The following is a 20,182-nucleotide window of genomic DNA, read 5'->3' as shown; positions in this document are numbered from 1 at the left end:
TGCACAGCCAATTCCTTCAGCGCATTTATGCCGTGAAAGGGATAATTAGGACAAAACGCGATGAAGCGTCATCACAAGAAACTCAGCTGCCAGTAACAGAAAAAGGAAAGAAGAGGTGTAACCCCTTAACTGCCAGGCTATTATGCAGGTCTATGCAAACAAGGACGCCCATACTCGTTCTTGGCACTTAAATACAAAAGCCAAAATTCAAATGCTAAACACAGGGTTCCCCAATATTACAATGCCTACAAGCACATTAAATAAACACAGTGACCAATTTCAATGAATGCAAGTAAAAATGTGTACAAGTTTTAAAACTATGCGAGCCGACTGCATGAAGCACAGCCTCGCCAAAGTCAAAGAACTCCCTCACTAGGTTCCTTAGCGAGATAAATATCTGATTGAAACAATAACAGCTTGAAACTAAATACAAACCAAATGCAAGTATGATCATCCAACAAAACAAAAATGAGGCACAAGTTTATATGGAATTTAGATAGGGGACTGAGACCAGAATCTTAACCGTCCTAAAATACCTTGGCATTCTCATGGGCTGTTGGCTGACATTAGAACCATCATTCAGTGCCACAGTGCAGAAATGCTTCTACTACCTATGTTCAATCAGATATATTATGTCACATCTCAGTTTCAAACACAGGGCCCTTGCTAATATTTCACTGATATTGTCAAGAATCAGCTGCTCAAATAGCCTATATCTAGATATGCTATATTACCTAACTAAGAAATTACAATGCATCCAAAACACAGTGCAGCACAAAGACTTCAACTAAGACTAACCAGTAGGGAACACATTCTCCCAACCCTGAGAGGTATCCACTGGCTTCCAGTGAATAAATACATCTATTGTAAAGCACTGTGCATTGCACACAGAGCACTGCATTGTCAGAGTGGAATTCCTTTAATCAAAAATCACCCTCTATCAATTGTGAGGGAACCTTATATCTAGCAATGACGCACTTATGAAAGCCTGGTGCTATGAGAAGAAACATATATAGTGGTGCAGCTTTCTCCACCCTAACAGCAAAACCATGGACCTCCAGCTCTGAAGAAATCCAGACATCAGAAGACCAGATAACATTTGGAAAGCTGTTAAAACCTGGCTGTGTAATACATTATGAGAGAGAGCTATCACAACCCAGTGTGAGAAGAATACAACACAGCACGCCATTAGAAAATCACCACTTAGGATGTGGCACAACCCCAGTAATCATCAGACCTGAATGAACATAAATAACACATACTCGAATAGCGGTCCAACAAGAAACCCAAATCTCAACAACCGAATTGTGTTGAGCTAGCATGCCATACAGACACAGCCCTTCTTAAACAACCACTGGAAATTACACTTCTACAGATAAAAGACAAAGAAATAAGCGCATCAAAACAAAACGGTAATCTGTCTAGCGCCACGTGAAGCATCTGTGACTCGGAGGGTTCTGAGTAAGAATGCTGGAGGGGTGTAGGGAAGCATAAGGACGTGGCAGCAGGTTGGCTCTTTGTATAACTTCACTTATGCAATACATACAGTTTTACTTACTGCGAGTTTCACCCCCCACCATACTACACAATCATTGCTAGCAAACAATTTGTATAACCCACTAATTACCTCACGTTTCATCCACCCCCACTCACTACCTGCACAGGAACATTCCAGCACAAATGGATAAACAAATAAACAACAACAAAACACTCATAAAGATACACGTATCTACTCAAATTGCAAACCTCTCCAATGGCTAAAACATAGATATCTTCTCGAGTCACTTCAAGACTCCTTTGTAGAAACAAAGCCACAATGATGTATACACAATAGGAAACCATTAAAATGGCTAAAGTGTGCACTGCAAACCCCAATAACATAACATAAAATGAAATATAACATAACACTATTCACCCACCCCAGCCAATAAAAACACTATTTGTGTGAGCGAGATAAAACAACTGTTTGTTATTCTGTATTGTCCAATGAATATGTACCGCTTTTACTCCTTTATCAACTAGTTATATTGCCATGAACTACTTTATACCTCAACCATTGTAAAGCACCCTTTATTGTACATATTCTGTTTATTTACTACTTTCGTAGCATGTTTCTGGTCTAAGGATTCTCACCTTAGCTATCTATCATATTCAAATACATACACATACAAATTCAGTTGTTACAAATGCAAGTTTAATTAACAAGATTGGCACCTATACGTTTTCTTTGAAGACAATTGGACTCATTATGAGTTTGGCATAATTGCCCCCAGCATGTCTCTGCAAGTAGCATTCTTACCCTATCTCTCTAATAAATACAAATACAAATGCAAGAGTAATTGACACGTTTGAATACTTTAACTTCTCTTTGAAGACAAAGGACCACATTAATGAATTTAGTAGTAATTGTGTACTATATTTCTGCTGAATTGCCACAAAACAGGTTTTCTGTTACTACTACTCGTACCTGCAGAATAACCACTGGATTATGAGTGGTTGTACAATGCTATTAATCCCCATTTTTGGAGCAAATAAGATTTCATGGGGATTTGTTTTTCATGCACCTTGAATGGTAATTCTGACACAGTGAATCTGTGGTATACGATCTTCAGACTCCATTTCCTTTGAGGCTTCTAAGTCAACGGTTACTGGATACTTTGCTAAGGCCTGTAAGAGTGGCCCTGTATTGACAAGCAGGGGTGTTGTTAGGTCTGGAAAAGATCTGGGGCTACCCTAAGTTTGGGACTGTTGGTACTGGGGGGTAGCTAGCCTTTTTGGTTGTTACTCCTGAGCTTCTATCTGGGGCTACAACCAAAAGATCCGGGGCTATAGCCCCCGTAGGACCCCCGGATCCCTCTAGCAACGCCTCTGTTGACAGGTTTCTTCTACCATCTCTGAATCAAATCTAAAGGGATTGGGAATGTATGTACTTTCACTGTAAATCCTGGTTGCAGTATATTCTTCGGATTTCCCTACAGGGCTTCCCTGGGTCCTGAGGTAATGGGGCTGTACAGGTCTCACTGGACTGTAGATTGCATTTGACTAATATTGGCCAAATTCAGCTCTGTTGCCTCCTTTCTCTGGTCATCTTGTGGGATGTATTAACCCACGTATGCTCTGCCCTGCGGCATCACTGTGTTCTGGTGGTGCCAGAATTATCAAAATGGCCGCAAAACCTCTGTGCGCTCCAAAACCTATGGAAATCGCGCTTTACAGCACACAAAGATGGCTGCCAAATCACCATGCATGTAGTCAGTGGTGGAACGGATATCTCACTCCTGAAACATGTCACTGGGCTTCAGAACAAGTACAATGTAGCACAGAGGGAAAAGCGGAGCTTTGCTGAAAGAAACCCAAAATCTTGCTTTTAAATCTTTTTCTTGGTTGCTGAAACTGCAGAATGCCAGTACAAAACACCATCAAACCTCCAATATTCTTGCTGGGTGATACAATTCACTTAGTTCAAGAAATCATTATGAACATACAATGTTCTCAAAAGCTGAATTTGTCATCAAAACATTCACAGCAAAAATGTGCCTGCCTGTTAAATCTGTCAAAATCTGGGCACCGTACCCGTGGCCGCCTGTATGACAGCTGTCAGTAGATTGCATGATAGAATTTAAACTTGTACAACTGAAATCAAATGTCTGAAAACTAAGTGACCTGTTACTGAGAGTAACCAAGGTTGGAATTGTTTAATCCCATGGTTTAGAATCTGGAATAAGTGTTCTAGCTGCTTGTTTTGAAATTACAAGTTTGTTTTAAACCAAGAAAAAAATGTAACAGAATGACATTGACATTAAGCCTGCCTAAAAGCAATCAAACCAGTCCAACAGCTTCCCCCACAGAGGCCAGGCATCTCCCTTCTGCTTCACTCCACCAGTAAATCACACCTCTGTGATGATTAGATTTGGGGAGGAGAATTTGGGGCTGCAGGGGAAGGGGACAATGGACATCCTCTGGCTGAATGGAAATGCGAATTGTGAAGAGTCATAAATGGCCTCTCCCAGAAGGAACTGGGAGGAGACTGCTTCTGAGCTGCCAGGAGAAGATGGAGGCGGAGACAAACCACCATTTGCTGCTTAACAAAGGCCGAAAGCACATTTTTAAAAAGACTGATAAATTACTGTGTAAAATTGGGAAAAATATGTAAACAATAGATTTGTGAATCTAATTTTTGGCGGCACATTTTAAGAGGTGCCAGAACTCTTTGGCATGTTCTGGGAAGTAACAGCGGAAACTATGGTTTTACACCAAATTTATTTATGCCAAAAGCATGAAACTTCATACACTTATGTTCATATTCAATGCACATATTGGTAACATTTTTCTGATAAACTGGATATTGTGTTCCGGACAAAAAGGGCAAAATACAGTAAAAAGCAGACACAAGATCTTAAAGCGACGAGGTTTGGAGAAGTATCTGCTACACAAAATATGTAATCTATATATGTTATTGTTATAGAGATTGCACACATGTAAATATGCATTGCACTAAAAGTAGATTTTGTGTCCAAGGGACAAGGGGAGGATTCTCTGACTCATAAACTCACACCATCATGGTGACACCCTGTTTTCTCCTCCTATCAATGTAGAGAAGAGACTCTAGCCAATCGCCTGCCTAAGGGGCACGCTTAGGATAAACCAGCACACACCCCCTTTATCATAAGCATAAATAGAGACAGCTCAGACTGAAAAGAGGGACACTGATTCACCCATTAACCGATTGCTGGCAGAGCACTCTGCTAGAGAACCATCCATCTTCCTTGCTCCAGACTCCAGAAACTTGGCAAGCAGAAAGGCTCATTGCATAGCTGAAACATTTTCAGCTAGGCCTTAAGATTCCAGAACCCACCCCAGAAACATAAGGGGAAACTAAGAAACAGCCGGGCTGTGCTGTAACTGCTTTTCTGCTAAAATAATTCTCATCAGAACCAAAACATCCAATCCTGTTGGGCTGTGCTGTGACCAGAGAACCATTGCAGACCCGATCCAGTCATGTGCCGAGCTGTGAACAGAACCATTGCAGAACCAGTCCAATCTGGTGTACCCAGCAGTCTGTCCCAGAACCAGAATCCCTGACCAGAATCATTGACCGTTCCATTTCAAAAACACATATAGTGAGTATCTCTAGATAGAACTGTGTCACTAGTATATGTACTGTCCACAGTAATCCCTGTCTTAAACCCATCCTCTCTTGTATTCAGAACTGGTAGTGTTAGGAGTATTTTTGAATTATCAGAGCTTTTCTTGCGCTAAGTTTCTCTCATTTGTTTTCTAAAATCATAAATCATTAGTATTGTGAATAAATAAATTGAATCCCAGAAAGAAAGTGAGTATCCACCACGTGAAGGGTCCCTGGCCAGGACTGTGGAGATTCATGTGTGACATTCTCTTTTTCTATAGTCATAATCTAGTATGAGAAATCCCATTTGTCTTTTAAAAGGGCATTCCTGTTTTCCCATTCTTGCGCCTATCTCAGAAAAAAGACCTCCACTAAAACGTCCATAACTTTCTCAATTCTAAAACCGCATTCCAAATCCAAACTAAATTTCAACTTCTGCTGGTAGCTAACATCCTCAGCTTTCCATAGAACCTAAAACCGCATTCCAAATCCATATAGCTCTCCCACAATTGCGATTACTGCGCGCTGAAAAGTTTGCCAAAAATTTTGTTTTAGGAAATTTCTGTCACGTGTAAAACAGCTTTTGATTGCTTCCGACCTCAGTTTTAAGTTTTCACATTGCTTATTAGTATCAAATCTTTTGATAGTGTTTGTCTGCAACAATCTAAAGCAGCTCCCATAAGAATGTAAACAATTTCAACAATTTAGCCCATATTTAGTGTTTTGCCATTCCATTCTCAAGATAACTTTAAAACCATTTTGACAGCTTGCCAATCAATTCCGTTTTTCTCTTGTGTTTGCTGGGGGGAAATTGGGATTGATATTTTGTTTGAATTCTGCATCCTGAATACCTGCTCTCTCTCCTCCTATCTATTTACATTGCCTGTTGGGGGGTGTGCAGGGGGAAATAGTAACCACATTGCTATTTGATCTGAACACATCAAGGTATTATTTCTGTGCTGAATTGTTTTGCTCACTAGTACTCCTTCTGATTAAAGAGAATGCTTAGTGTTACATCACCCCATTGGTGATCATTGTATACCCATTAAACATAGTGTGATTAAAATTGTGAAAACATAAATAAATATTTTAACTTTGCAAACCAGCCTAATTCCTGGTTCAGTGTGACCGAAGGGGTACCAAGAGAGGGGTGTGATATGAGTGGTACATCATTCAGAATAAAATAACTTTTAGACACAAATAAATAAGGATTGCAGTTGTGCATTACACGCTAGACGTTGACTTTGGTGAAGTGCCGGATTGAAATCACATACAGATTGGGGGCTCGTCACGAGATCTCTGAATTAGACATACCACTTGTTATAGTCTAACACAGTGGGCTAACTGACGGGGTACATAAACCTTGTTGGGATACCACACTGTGCTACACTGTAAAATCACCCTTCAATAGAAATAAAAAAAAACAAGCCACTGCCACAGAATTAGATATATGGCAGGATCAGGGTCTATTACACATGGCCCTTAGTTAATTGTACATGGCCCCAAGGGCAAAAGAAGAGCAATGTAAAATTGCCAAAATAACGGCATACCTGTACCTCCACATTGGAGAAATACAGGAAAAATATGCCGAAAACCTAGATCTGGCAAAAAGGCAAGTACAATCATTAGAAAAAACCCAAACTGATTTGGACTCTGCAGAGCAAAGTCTACAGAAGAGCCAAGAATCAGAGAATGAAACCACACAGTACCTGATAAAAGTAAAAGGAGATCTGGATATCCTGCAGCAAGAGAGGGTAGAACAAGACACCAAATTACTAGCACTGCAAAAAGAGTGTCAGGAAAGATTGGACTCTCTACTACAGAGCCAACAAAAGCTGGAACAGCAATTAAATTATAACAGGGCATGCGCAGGGCAGATAATCGCTCTGCAAAATCAGATTGATGAGATGAAAGAAGAAAACAATAAATTAATTCTTAAAGACCTTGAATCTCAAACCAAATTTGATGAAGAGCGCCAGAAAGCTGGTGCATTCAAAAAACAAAGGGACGGCCTGGCTGCACAGAGGGGTGCTCTAATTCAGGAATGGGACACCATAGGCCAAGAAGTCAGTTATTTAAAAACCAAGATGGAAGAAAATCACCTGGCACTTCAGGGACTGGGAGAGCTCAAAAGGGACTACAAAAAACTGTTAGACCACGCCAGGGGGGAAGATGCTCTAGCAAAGAATGACTAGGACAGTAAAGACAGGACTCAGGAGGTGACCCTCCTGCAGCAATAATTGGCGCAATATTCTCAAATGAGGCAGGAAGCACAGAAAGACAATGAGGCTCTCTGTGAGAAAATTGACAGGCTCCATAGACAGGTAGCTATGCAGGAACAACTAATAGAGACCAGTAAGGCCTTGATAGAACAAAAGGGTCAGGTTCTTGCATATCAACAGGGAGTAGGGGCTGAGAGAGATGAGGTCAGATGGGAGAGGGAAACCCTGAGCATAACCTCAGGAACCCTGGCACCAGAGACCTCAATCTCCTCAATTCCATGGACTCTGCCACCACCATGTCCACTGGCGCACGTGAGCCAAGGACCATGGGGATGGTAGACTTCAGCCCAAGGGGAAATATGAGGCCAATAGCTCAGTGCCTCCCAGAAATGGATGGGTGGGCATCTATGTATGGGTTCCCAAGTGCTAGGGCCATCTTTTCTGATCAGGTATACTCCAATGAGGGGAGAATCAGAGAAATGGATCCCCTGAAATATCACTTATCCAGAGATCAGACAGAAAAATTTAGTGGGGAATTTCATGAGGGTAGGCCCACTAAGAGTATATGAAAAAACCTCTTTGCAGCTATAACAGTGGGGGGGGGGTACTCAGCCAATCCTGGGAGCACAGAAGAGTCATAAGAATATTCTGAGTGCCACAGGACCCAAGAAACTAGACCCCCACATTCTGCCAGCCATTCCCAAGCTCACAGAATTTGGGAGAGCTTCTAAAACCAGACAGCCACCTTTGGTAACAGTGCCTCTGAGTCAGAGGACAAGTGGACCAGGGTGTCCTGAACTAAAAAAGCCAACAAGTCAAAAGGGCTTTGCTCAAGGATCCGCTGAAACAAATAAAAGCCATTAGGAGCGTCATTTCGCCCTAGCACAAGAATGCTAAATATTTGGTTTGGGAGCATCTTGAGCTATTTGAACAGATGATGGACACTTTCCATCTGAAGGACAGCCAAAGCTGTATTTAGTATGTGAAGTGGACATTTTCTCCTGAGTACTCCAGCTTCTTTGCCGGGCTGGAGGATCAGAACCATTCCAGATGGTCCACCTATAGGGCGGACATCCTGAAACATTTTTCCATTCATAGGAACCCTCAAGAGGCTTGCAAGGCAGCCTACAACTTACAATGTGTGGAAGACTAGGCCCCACAAGAATTTGTTCAGGAGTTGAAACGCGCCTTTGCGCAGGCCACTAGAAGGGTGCGCACTGACAGTAAAGAATTTGTAAAAAACTTCTTTCATGCTCTCCCTAAGTATATTATGACCCAGCTAATGAGGGACTTTCACGAGAAAAGATCATTAGACTGGGTCATTGAACAAGCAACGTGCATCTATGAAGTACAGAAGCCGTTGCAATAAAAAATAGCAGCAAAAACCCCAAAACAACCAACACCCCTGCTAATGCTAAAGTGGTGGAGGTGAAGGTTGCCCCCATTTTAGATCTGGAGATGGGGGGGCCTAAAAACCTTCCCGCACAAAATCCAAACAACCCCAAACCCACAAGGCACTACGGCCAATCACAAACTGGGAGCCAGGTAGGTAACCCCACAAATGGGACCAATAACTCCCCTGACTACATCAGCCCATGCTACAAGGGAAATAGACCCATCCTGGGTTATGTGTCCACTCCTCCAGCCCAACGAGGAGGGGGGGGGATCCAACCAGACAGCAGGAAACCCCGGGAACTTCCCTCCTCACTTTCCCCAGGAGGGCGGTAATCCCCCAAATACCGGACCAAATTTCTTTCCCAAGTACCAGCAAAATTTTAACCCCCAAAACAACACATCCTTCTTTCCCCACTTTCCTGAGCCCAGACAGCCCAATCCGGGAGAGGGGAGGCCAAGGGGGGAGGGTTACCTAAACTTTCATAACCCGGGGTATTTTGGGAGAAGGAATAGCTACCCTTCCCGGGATCAACCCAGGGGAGACATGAGGACCCCGTACCAGCCAGAGCGGGTGTCCCAAAGAGCGCCAGGACCAGAACATGGCACAGGATCTGGGTCGCATGCTGAGGGCTCAATAGAACCCTCAGATGAGCATGGCGGCTCAGAACGCCTCAAATCCAGGATCCAATCCTGTTGTGCTGTGCTGTGACTAGAGAACCATTGCAGACCCGATCCAGTCATGTGCCGAGCTATGATCAGAACCATTGCAGACCCAGTCCAATCCGGTGTGCACAGCAGTCTGTCCCAGAACCAGAATCCCTGACCAGAATCCTTGACGGCACTGTTGGAAACACATATAGTGAGTATCTATAGATAGAACTGTGTCACTAGCATATGTACTGTCCACAGTAATCCCTGTTTTCAACTCATCCTCTCTTGTATTCAGAACCATTAGTGTTAAGAGTATTTTTGAATTGTCAGAGCTTTTCTTGTGCTAAGTTTCTCTCATTTGTTTTCTAAAATCATAAATCATTAGTATTGTGAATAAATAAATTGAATCCCAGAAAGAAAGTGAGTATCCACCACGTGAAGTGTCCCTGGCCATGACCGTGGAGATTGATGTGTGGCATTCTCTTTTTCTATAGTCATAATCTAGTATAAGAAATCCCATTTGTCTTTTAAAAGGGCATTCCTGTTTTCCCATTCTTGCGGTTATCTCAGAAAAACAAGCTCCACTAAAACATCCATAACTTTCTCAATTCTAAAACTGCATTCCAAATCCATATAGTTCTCCCACAATCGCGATTACCGCGTGCTGAAAAGTTTGCCGCAAATTAGGTTTTAGGACATTTCTGTCACATGTAAAACAGCTTTTGATTGCTTCTGCCCTCAATTTTAAGTTTTCACATTGTTTATTAGTATCAAATAATTGCAAGTGTTTGTCTGCAACTATCTAAAGCAGCTCCCATAATAATTTAAACAATTTCAACAATTTAGCCCATATTTAGTGTTTTGCCCATTTCATTCTCAAGATAACTTTAAAACCATTTTGACAGCTTGCCAATCAATTCCGTTTTTCTCTTGTGTTTGCTGGGGCGAGATTGAGATTGATATTTTGTTTGAATTCTGTATTCCTGAATACCTGCTCTCTCTCCTCCTATCTATTTTCATAGCCTGTTGGGGGTTGAGGGGTGTGCAGGGGGAAATAATAACCACATTTCTATTTGATCTGAACACACACCAAAGTTTTATTTCTGTGCTGAATTGTTTTGCTCACTAGTACTCCTTCTGATTAAATAGATTGCTTAGTGTTACATAACCTCATTTGTGATCATTGTATACCCATTAAACATAGTGTAATTAAAATTGTGAAAACATAAATAAATATTTTAACTTTGCAAACTAGCTTAATTCCTGGTTCAGTGTGTTACGCTCACCTGGTATCCACGGGAACGCCACTCATCCGGGTTGTTTGCTGGTATCTTCTTCCCAGTTTTTTCCCATGTATGGTCTGCAGGGGAGATTCCGCCCGAAAATACAGGAGGACTTGGCAGGGGCGCGTTGTCATGTGTGGGCCTGTGCGGCCAAGTTACTTCAATGGCGCGGGCCCGTTTGGTGTCTCTCAGGTAGGTCTTATTGCAGCTTTTGTATAACATTGTTATTCTTGCATGCCTTTCTTTGTTTAAATAATGTCTTTTTTTCTCCCTTAGGTGTGCAGAGCTTCAGGTGGCGAACTGGCTGAGTTGGGCCTCTCCGGTAAATGATGGCGCGTGATGTGCGCTACGATGCGGTAAGTAAGCGATATGCGCAGCGCTGCATTATTTTGCCTTTGCTAACCTGTTTTCTTCCTTTCTTGCAGGTCGCAGTGTTTTCCCAGCGTGTGTCGAATTTGGGAACAATGCTGGCCAGGAGGCGACCAGCCAGGTAAGCTTCTTGTGCAGTTCGTGGTTTTGCAATGTCTAATATGCCTTCTTTAAAATTGTCCCTTCCCTTCCCCTTTCAGGTCTTTCGGTCCGGGAGGTATGCGGATCCAGAGGAAGCTGTTCACTGGAGCTGCGAGTGGACAATAAGATGGAGATTGCAGGTAAAATGCTGCTAATGATGTTCCTTTTTTCTCCTTGCAGGTTCTGAGGCTCGTGGGTATCACAGGACACAGTGAGCGTCATGTTGCAGACTGCAAAGTAACACAAAGTGTGCTTTCCTGTTCGAGTGTGGTTTAAATAGCCTCAACAAAGTAGTCCAGATAAAGTAGTCCCCAGGCCACCACACCCAAAACACAATACTGCATAGCTTTGTTCCTAGGAGCCAAGCTATATGGATGCCTCCATGTTGGCTGAAGGCCCCAAATGAAAAAAGTAATTCCATGCACACATGTTCTTCAAGGTGTATGAGCCTAGTGCCATAGGCGCCAGGACTGGCCCCGATAGAGCCATGTGAGTGGATGCCAGTCCTTCAAGGCCTTAATGGAGATACGAGCCCTGATCCCACCTGGCAAGTGGGCTTGCCAGTGGGGTTCTGGGATGAGGGGTGTGACCGGGGGGGTTCCAACAGAGGGGCGTGACATGAGTGGTACATCGTTCAGAATAAAAGAACTTTTAGACACAAATAAATAAGGATTTCAGTTGTGCATTACATGCTAGGCGTTGACTTAGGTGAAGTGCTGGATTGAAATCACTTACAATCTGGGACTCAAACCTGGGGCTCTTCAAGGGGGCTCTTCTGGTATCACCTGGGATTGGTTGTTTCTTTTTCTGCACCGCTGGGGAAGAACAAATGCTTAACCTGAATAATTGCCTCCATAACCACAGTTCTTTCTATGGCAATGGTCCCGCTGAATACTATGGAGCATTTTATAAACTTAAAATAAGTTGACTAAATATTACTTCAATGCACTGCACTCACTCTATTGAGGTGCCACACCAAAGGAGGGGCAGAGATGGTGAAATGGAGGTACATTGGAAATGTATTCATCTTTAGTCAGTTGGGTGACAGCCCCAGTAAACACACACAATGTCACAGTTGATACCCCTGATAACCCTTCACATAATTGCCTCCAGGCTAAAGCGGGACTGCAGCATCCAAGAATGGCCCTACGGGCCTCTAAGAACTTGAGGAAGAACACGTGGTCCCCGTCCTGGTGCCTCTGTCGCCAGGCTCATTGCAGTGAATAAGGGCAAGTGTCACAAGTACTAATCTGAATCCAACAAGGAGGACTGCACCACCGTCTTGAACCCCAAACAAGACCATGCAGACTAGTGATTTCGGTGTGGTTGGGCCCTCGGGTGTGGCTGGCTATATAAGCCACACCCCAGCTGGAAATCGTGCTTTGTGTTATTCTGAATCTCTGCAGTGTAACACTCAGCGTGTCCAGCTCCCGCGTAACTGAACTCCAGTCCTGAAACCAACCGCTGATCTACAGGGAGAAAGAACAGAACAAAGATCAGAACAACGTTATTCTCTGCGCTTAGAAGCCGTGGGACCTTGAACTTCATCCAGAGGGTCCGCTCGCTCATTGCTGCGGGAGCCTACCGCAGCCTGCAATGTTGGAAAAAGAGAAAACGAAAGAGACAGCAGGTTAGCATCATTCACGCTTGCCTCAGCCCAACGCTAGCGCTTCGCACTAGAACTTACCTGTCATCTTCATTAGTCCCCATACCGTGATCTCAGCCTTTCATCCTGCTGCGAGGGAAGTCAGCCCGTGGCTCTGTGCCACGAACACCGGCAGAGGCAACCCCTGCGGAGACAAAAAGAGACAATACATTAGTCGGATATATGTCGACAGTTGGAAAAAAAACAGAAAATAAGAGCATGGAATGAGAGGACAGAGACAGAAGAGAAGACCGAAGGACAACTGAGAAAGAATGCAAAGAGGACTCCCATAACATACAGAGAAAAGGACAGTTCCACACACCTTGAAGAAGCAAAGCAAGAGTCGTAGCCACAGCCAGTCTGGGCTCGACACACAGGCCCATGGACCAGTGAAGCAACTAGGTCCAATAGGACGCCTGCATCCACAAAGGCGCCCCTGCATAGAGAAGCAGGACCGAGAGTTCATCACTTACAAACCCAAGGTGAGACATAACCCTGAGGGAAGGGGTTAGAGGCCAGAGGGAGGTGGGGGTCACCCCAATTAAGAACACTTCCTAATTGCTTCCCTCACCTGTCATAGGAGCAGTCTCCTTCAAGGTTGACCATCGACCAGGGTGACCTCAGAATTAGAAGTAGTTGCCCGCAGACAGCCACGCCCAGCATCGTTTGGCACCCCCGCAGAGACCAGGTGAGGGTAACACACACACACACACACACACACACACACACACAAACACACACACACACACACACACACACACACAAAGAGGCCCTAACAAACTGAACAGTTTGCTACATATTGTTTTCCTACCACTGCCCCCCTCTTCTTGGTCCATATCAAGTCATATTCCAGTCACAGAGAACTCCCCAAACCCTCCTTCACCACTCTCCTCTGAAAATACTTGGACTTCCATTTTGTGGCTTGCTTTGGCAGTTTGTGTTTCACCTCATGCGCCAAATGTGTGACTGTCTCTATCACACCATTATTGTGTCATTTCTCTTCTTGGCATGCATCCCAATCGCACAAATTCTCCTGACACTCTCATTGTCAATTATTACTGTAGAGTCCCCAGTCTATCCATTCTGAACACTGTTTAGTAATAGGGTTTTGCCGCCTAAGAACTTCAAACTGAATCATTTTAGTAGTGGTGTGGGGTGCAATGATTTATTGAAATTATCGCTGCATTACAGCCATGACATAATCACTACAGTGCTAACCACGATGCACAGGGCACCCATGAGGGTGCGGTTGAATTGCCCAAAAAACTATTACAATTACCCAAGGGATAGTAAAGTAAAATAGTCACAAGGCAAATCCTGTTGTCCGCTAAGTAGTTTTTCACTTTTCTGCAAGGAGCGTCCTGGGAAAACTCTGCCACCAGAAGACTAATTCAACAAATTGTATTGCACTCCTGGCTCCTGTGTCATGTAGCAGACACACGCTTCAGAGCATATGTGGAACAGGTCAACTAGAACTACCAGAAATTATTGCCTATTGGGTGATCTCAACAGATCCAGAGCCACCTCATCACAGGACATTCCCATTGTCTTAGGTACCATCATGGGTTAGACCCTAGGAAAGCATGTCTTAAAATGTAATTACATATTTTTTTTCAATAGGGTGCTTCATGCAGGACTGCAGTCTCTAAAAGCTGGACAGTTACCAAACCTGTGATGCTCAGTGCAATCTTGTCTTTGTCAAGACAATTGCTACGCTCCCCAAGGAACCTCTCTACCGTTTCATTAATTCCTGAAAGGGAAACCTGCAGCTCATGAACAAATAATCCAAGAGAGAAGCAGCAAAGACAGACACAGGGTTTGTTTCCCTATATCCGTGCAGAAATGGATCAGGAATCCATAATAGTATCGCCTTCCCTAAATGGTAGCCCCTGAGGACAGAAACATCAGTTCATATGTATAGTTTTACATATTGAACCTCACACAAAAAAAGTCAGTATGATGCATGTAGTCTGTTAAATAAAAAAATAATTTACTCAGATTGTGGTTTACTTCAACCTTACACAGCCTTATGGGCATGCACGTGCTTTCCAGCCAATCAGTATTTAACCCACACCACTACCCCTTAGAACGGATGCGGTTCCTAGATCATTGCCACAGTGTTGGGTGCTGTTCTGCACCGTCCGAGGCTCATGTACTTACAAGGAATTAAAGTGAAACGCCACTTACTTACGCATTGGTTACAAGACATCTTCCTGAATGAGAGCTTTGTCTTGGCAAAGCCTAGATGCCACCCATGTCCTACCTTTGCTACACTCTCACACATTCCTTTCAGAACCAGAAATTTCTGCTCCAATGTGAAATTGTCACGTGTTATTAAGCAACTCATGTTGGACTATTTTGTATTGTTTTAATGGTCCATCTTTCCTGCACACACTGTTGTATCTTGTCATAGATGCCACCCTGAGAATAACATTCATCAGCTCACGCTCGTGGAAGCATTTGTCTGTGGCGGTCTCCGTGCCGACAGGACAACTTTTGTATTAAGTGGTTGGTTTTGGCTGTGTTCCGCCCCTAGCTGGTGCTGTCTTGCAGAGGTCATGTTTTTATAAATGCTGTGTTGGTTTTTAATTGCAGCCATTGTGTTGTTGACCCACTATGGGAGCAGCACCATGTATCTCTGTACCCCCATTTGGCACCTTCATTGTGTGCTAAATTACTGTTGTATAGCCTGCTTGTCGCTGTTGCTTGCTCCAGACTTCATAGGTTTTGGGAGTGGTGGGATAATTTTATGCAGGTTTTCTTGATGCAGGGATAATTCGCTATGTGATCCGCACCATGCGGTCTGTGCGTTCCCGTGATGCCGTTTTGCACTGATATTTTGTGAGAATGGGATGTTTCATGCAGGATTACTGGATGCAGATATAATCTGCGGTGGGATCCACACCATGCAGTCCGTGCATTACCCTGCTGTCTTTTTGGCTTTTGTGTTATGTTTGTATTGTATTTATTATAGCTGTGGTACCCAGCGTTGCGTGTGTTGTGATTAACTGATGTCTCATGTGCCCTGGAGGATGTTGCTCTTGCCCTCATGTCAGCAATTCTTGTTCCAGTTTGCTCTGGGATCTCATTTGCCCTGGAGAATGTTGCTCTTATCCTCTGGTCGGCAACTTGTGTAGCTGTTTGTTGTGCTTCAGAAGCTCTTGATATTGATTTGCGCTTTGCATCAGATGGAGCTTTTCCAAGTGATATTCATTTTTTGTGCGGCATGTTTCAGTCATTCAATGGCTTCAGCACATTTGAGAAAATGTCCAAGAAAGATTGATTGATTGTGCTCTCTTCTCGTGAATGAACTTAAGTAAACAGTGAAATTGCCATTTCCCATATTTGGAGTGGTGTGATAAAAGAATGAATTCAAATTCTTTTTTTGTATTCCCTTTAAAAATGTTCTAATAAACAGTTTTGAACTGTATACATTAGTAATACAATCTAAAGGAATACCCAACATATCGAACATTTTGCTTCACACACTTCTCCAAATTTTGCCTTCTTCTAGTACCTACAGTAGAGAATTGGGGTGAGCATCAGTAAATGAGGGGGTCTATGGAGTAAATCTTTTGCATCCAAACATACACTGCAATCTTGCCCCAGACAACAGAGGAATCCATGCAGAATTTGGTATACGTGGGTTCAACGATGTGGATTTGTATATCCGGACAAAACATACCGCCATACATACATTCAACTTCATATATAAAAATGTGTGCAATTTGGGCTTTCTTATCGAGCATTGCGTTTTCTAAAAACTGCATGTTGGTGGACTGCAGGCATGTCCCCCAGAATCTGGCCACTGACCATAGCACAATTAACTACATAACAAGTACGCACCATACACGGTCAACTAATAAAACTCACCCTGACCCACCTGTAAACGACGGGATGTCCATGGACACCGAAATAGACAGCGGATTGGGCAGCATTTCCAAACCCCTTTTCCACCTATAAAATTAGCTCCACGTGGCCTTCATTCCACTACGCTACCATTTCTACACCCTCTTCCAGCCATCAAATTACCCCAAATGTCTAACAGCTACGGCACCTGTCCGGCCTTTTTTAACCTCAAAAAACAGCCTTATATCATCTTTTTTCCACTCACCCACCCTTCCCAGCACCTCTTTTCACCACCAAATGACCCAAAATGGGTTTTCCAAAGTTTTTCGCCACCACGCTGTCCACGGCCATGTGGGTACATTTAAGGCACATGACATAAATGCTCTTGAAACCAAAAACTGCTTTGAAATAACGCCTCCAAAAATGGCTGTGCTTTCTTTCCCTGGCACGTGTGTGGTGAGAATTGAACAGTGCCACCCAAGGAAGGACTCTGCAATTGTTTTATTCTAAATGAAATTGTCAGAAAATGGCCTACATTCAGAACGGCATCACATTTGCTGTTCTGTACTCTTGAGACTAAAGGTGCGCCTGACATCCAAAACGGCTTTGCAAATTGTTCTTTATTTCATGAAAACATCACAAAGTTGTGCCCTTCATGGAAACACACCCTTGCATGTTTTATTTCTGCTGATTACCAAGAAGTGAGGCAATACATTTCAGGAACAGCTGATGTACTGATAAAGTATTTGAGGAGCAAAGAATTCTGTTTTCCACTTAACACAGCTTTCGTTTTCTTTTACTGTGAACCATCGCACTCAAAATTGCATTAAATGAAAGAAAGAACGTGGCATGTCTTTTTCTCTATTTGTCAATATCAAAGAAAGCCTGGGCAGCATCTTTTTGAGTCCATAAATCAACCGTATATGCGAAACTCCCCAGAAGATTAAGTGAAATGAAACTATGGTCTTCCGAAACCGCATTTATAAACTTGAAATGCAAGGAAATGAACACACGTGTGAATTTGCTCGTCTGAAAAGCAGGATAATGCTGTTGAAAAGTGAAATGTGGGGCGGGGGTTGCTATATAATGTAGAGTATATTTATCCACACAAAACTTGGTTTCCTTTGAAAAAACAAAAACTCAGAAACCAGCAGAATTGGTTTTTGGCCCAGGCACAGACTTCAAGGATACACTGCCTCCCCTGAAAAAGTCGCATCCATAAGTGAACCAGCCCACAAGGACACCTGAGAAGCCCAAGAGTGTGAACATTCACTGTCCCACAAGACTGGCGGCATCCCTGCAGAAAGGAACAAACAACCAGTAGGGCTGGTGCATGACCGAGAGGTGCGATTTCCTCCAGCACCCACCCTGAAGTGGGAACTGTATGAACTTCAAAGGGCATCATAAAAATCCTTTTGTTGCAAGCCAGGACAATAAGTAGTAACCTCAAATCAATAAATATCATATTGTTACACACCGGCCTGGTTCATAGCCCAATGCGACACAGGGTGTTTGTTAAGGTGGGTGTGAGATGGGTTGAGGCCTACTTAAATAAAGAACTTGTGGTTAATTAAAGATAAAAAGTGTTTTTAACGTGCACCACATTCATTGGGCCTCATTACGACCCTGGCGGAAAGTGACTGACCGGACCGCAACAGCGTAAATAGCGTTTCCGCCATTGCACGAAGGAGCAAAGTGCGGCCAATCACGACCCATCGGGCACGAGCATTACGCCATGGCGGAATCCGAAAGGCTGCGATGGCGGAAATGACCCCAAAACGGCCCTTACCGCCGCCGTACGCTGCACCAGGTGCAATACCGCCACCCATCTTAGCGGTCACCGTAATGAGCGGTCACCGTAACGAGCGTGCACCGCAAATTACGGCCACCGTAAATATACGGAAACGGAAGTAAAAGCATGTGGCCGGAACGGGAAACAGCACGCCGCACAACTATAAAATCCGAATCCCAACACAACCATAAAAAATCCGACCCTGACACACATCCCAACCCGTTAGCAACCCCAGTTAAAAAAGTAAATATGGGAAAGGTAGCCAAGAAAGCGTGTGACCGCAAGCGGCAGGTACACTTCTCCCGAGAGGAACTGACCGTGCTCACCGAGACCCTCCAGGAAAATTCCGCCGTCGTCTTCTCCAGTCAAATGACCAGGACGGCCCTTGCCAACAAGAAGGCCATATGGGCCCTGGTGGCACAGCGCGTAAGTGCGGTGGGGACAACACCCCGCACGCCACAGCAATGTCGCAAGCGGTGGGACGACCTGCGGATCCGCGTACGCAGCATACTTTCTGCGAACAGGAACATCGCCACAGCTACCGGGGGGGGTTCAGAGTCGCCCATCAAGTTGACCCCCTGGGAGGAAATCTGCGCCTCCACCATAGGAATGGAGAGCATAGAGGGAGTCGGAGGGATGGAGAAAGGAGTGCCGACATCCGGAGAATCAGGTAGGTTGGCCAAGAGAAACAATGCGAAATCCACAAACCACAAACATGTGCAGTACCATGTGACCCCATAGTGCAATACATACTTTGCCCTGACAGCGCCCTCTAAAAGTCAGAATGAACAAACAAATCAATCAAGAAGCCATAAACAACCCCTACATGTGCAGCATGCACCCCCTAACTGCAGGCAGCCAAATGAATGCATCCTCAATCCACACGAAAATGAGACCACCTCCAAGGCCCAGTCCCAAATCAGCCTCATGTACCACCCCAATGCATTTGATACGTTGCCATTCCAAATCCGACAGACCCATAACTAACGCTCGCCCCTCTTTACTCCACCACAGGGTCCGATACCAACGACGACCTGCAGGACACCCCTACCAGCACGCCTGCAAAGAGGGCCAGGACCAACGTCCCAAGAGCCTCCACCTCAGGTGCAAGGATCAAGACACGGCAGCAGCAGGAATCAAGTGGCAGCACACTGGAGGGGACTGCAACAGGCACCCCAGCAGCCAGCAAGTCCACAACCCCAGCACCACAGGTCCCCCCAAAGAACGTATCTGATGGCACTGCCTCTGGTGGTAGCAGCACCATAGGTGACACAGCTGTCATGCCAGCATGCTCCGACACGGAAAACAGTGCTGGCGACGTAGGTACCATCCATGACCTTTCCCAATCCCCCTGCATGTTCCATCCCCTACACCATGACGAAACCACGCAGGGGCACCCTGAAGACGACGACTGGCCAACCCCCACAAGTCCTGTGCCAAGGCAACATGTGTTGAGCAGCCCCCCTGTCACACCACCGCAAATGTCCATGGCCCAGCAGAGGCAACAGTCCCTCGACCTGCTGATCGAGCAACAGCAGGAAGCCTCCACGCTACTCAAGGACCATGCAAATGAATGCGGGGGTTCCAGGGCAGCCATGGAAACATCCACCGAGACACTCAGGGCACAAATAGAGAAAAGTAGTGAGAGCCTCAGGGGAGAAATGGAGAGAAGCACCGAGAGCCTGAGAGCACAAATGGAGAAAAGCACCG

The sequence above is a fragment of the Ambystoma mexicanum genome, chromosome 6p (genome assembly GCF_040938575.1).
Source record: "Ambystoma mexicanum isolate Mex_15411 chromosome 6p, UKY_AmexF1_1, whole genome shotgun sequence".
Classification (NCBI taxonomy): domain Eukaryota; kingdom Metazoa; phylum Chordata; class Amphibia; order Caudata; family Ambystomatidae; genus Ambystoma; species Ambystoma mexicanum.
The sequence above is the reverse complement of the archived record's forward strand: the minus strand, read 5'-3'. Positions refer to the sequence as shown.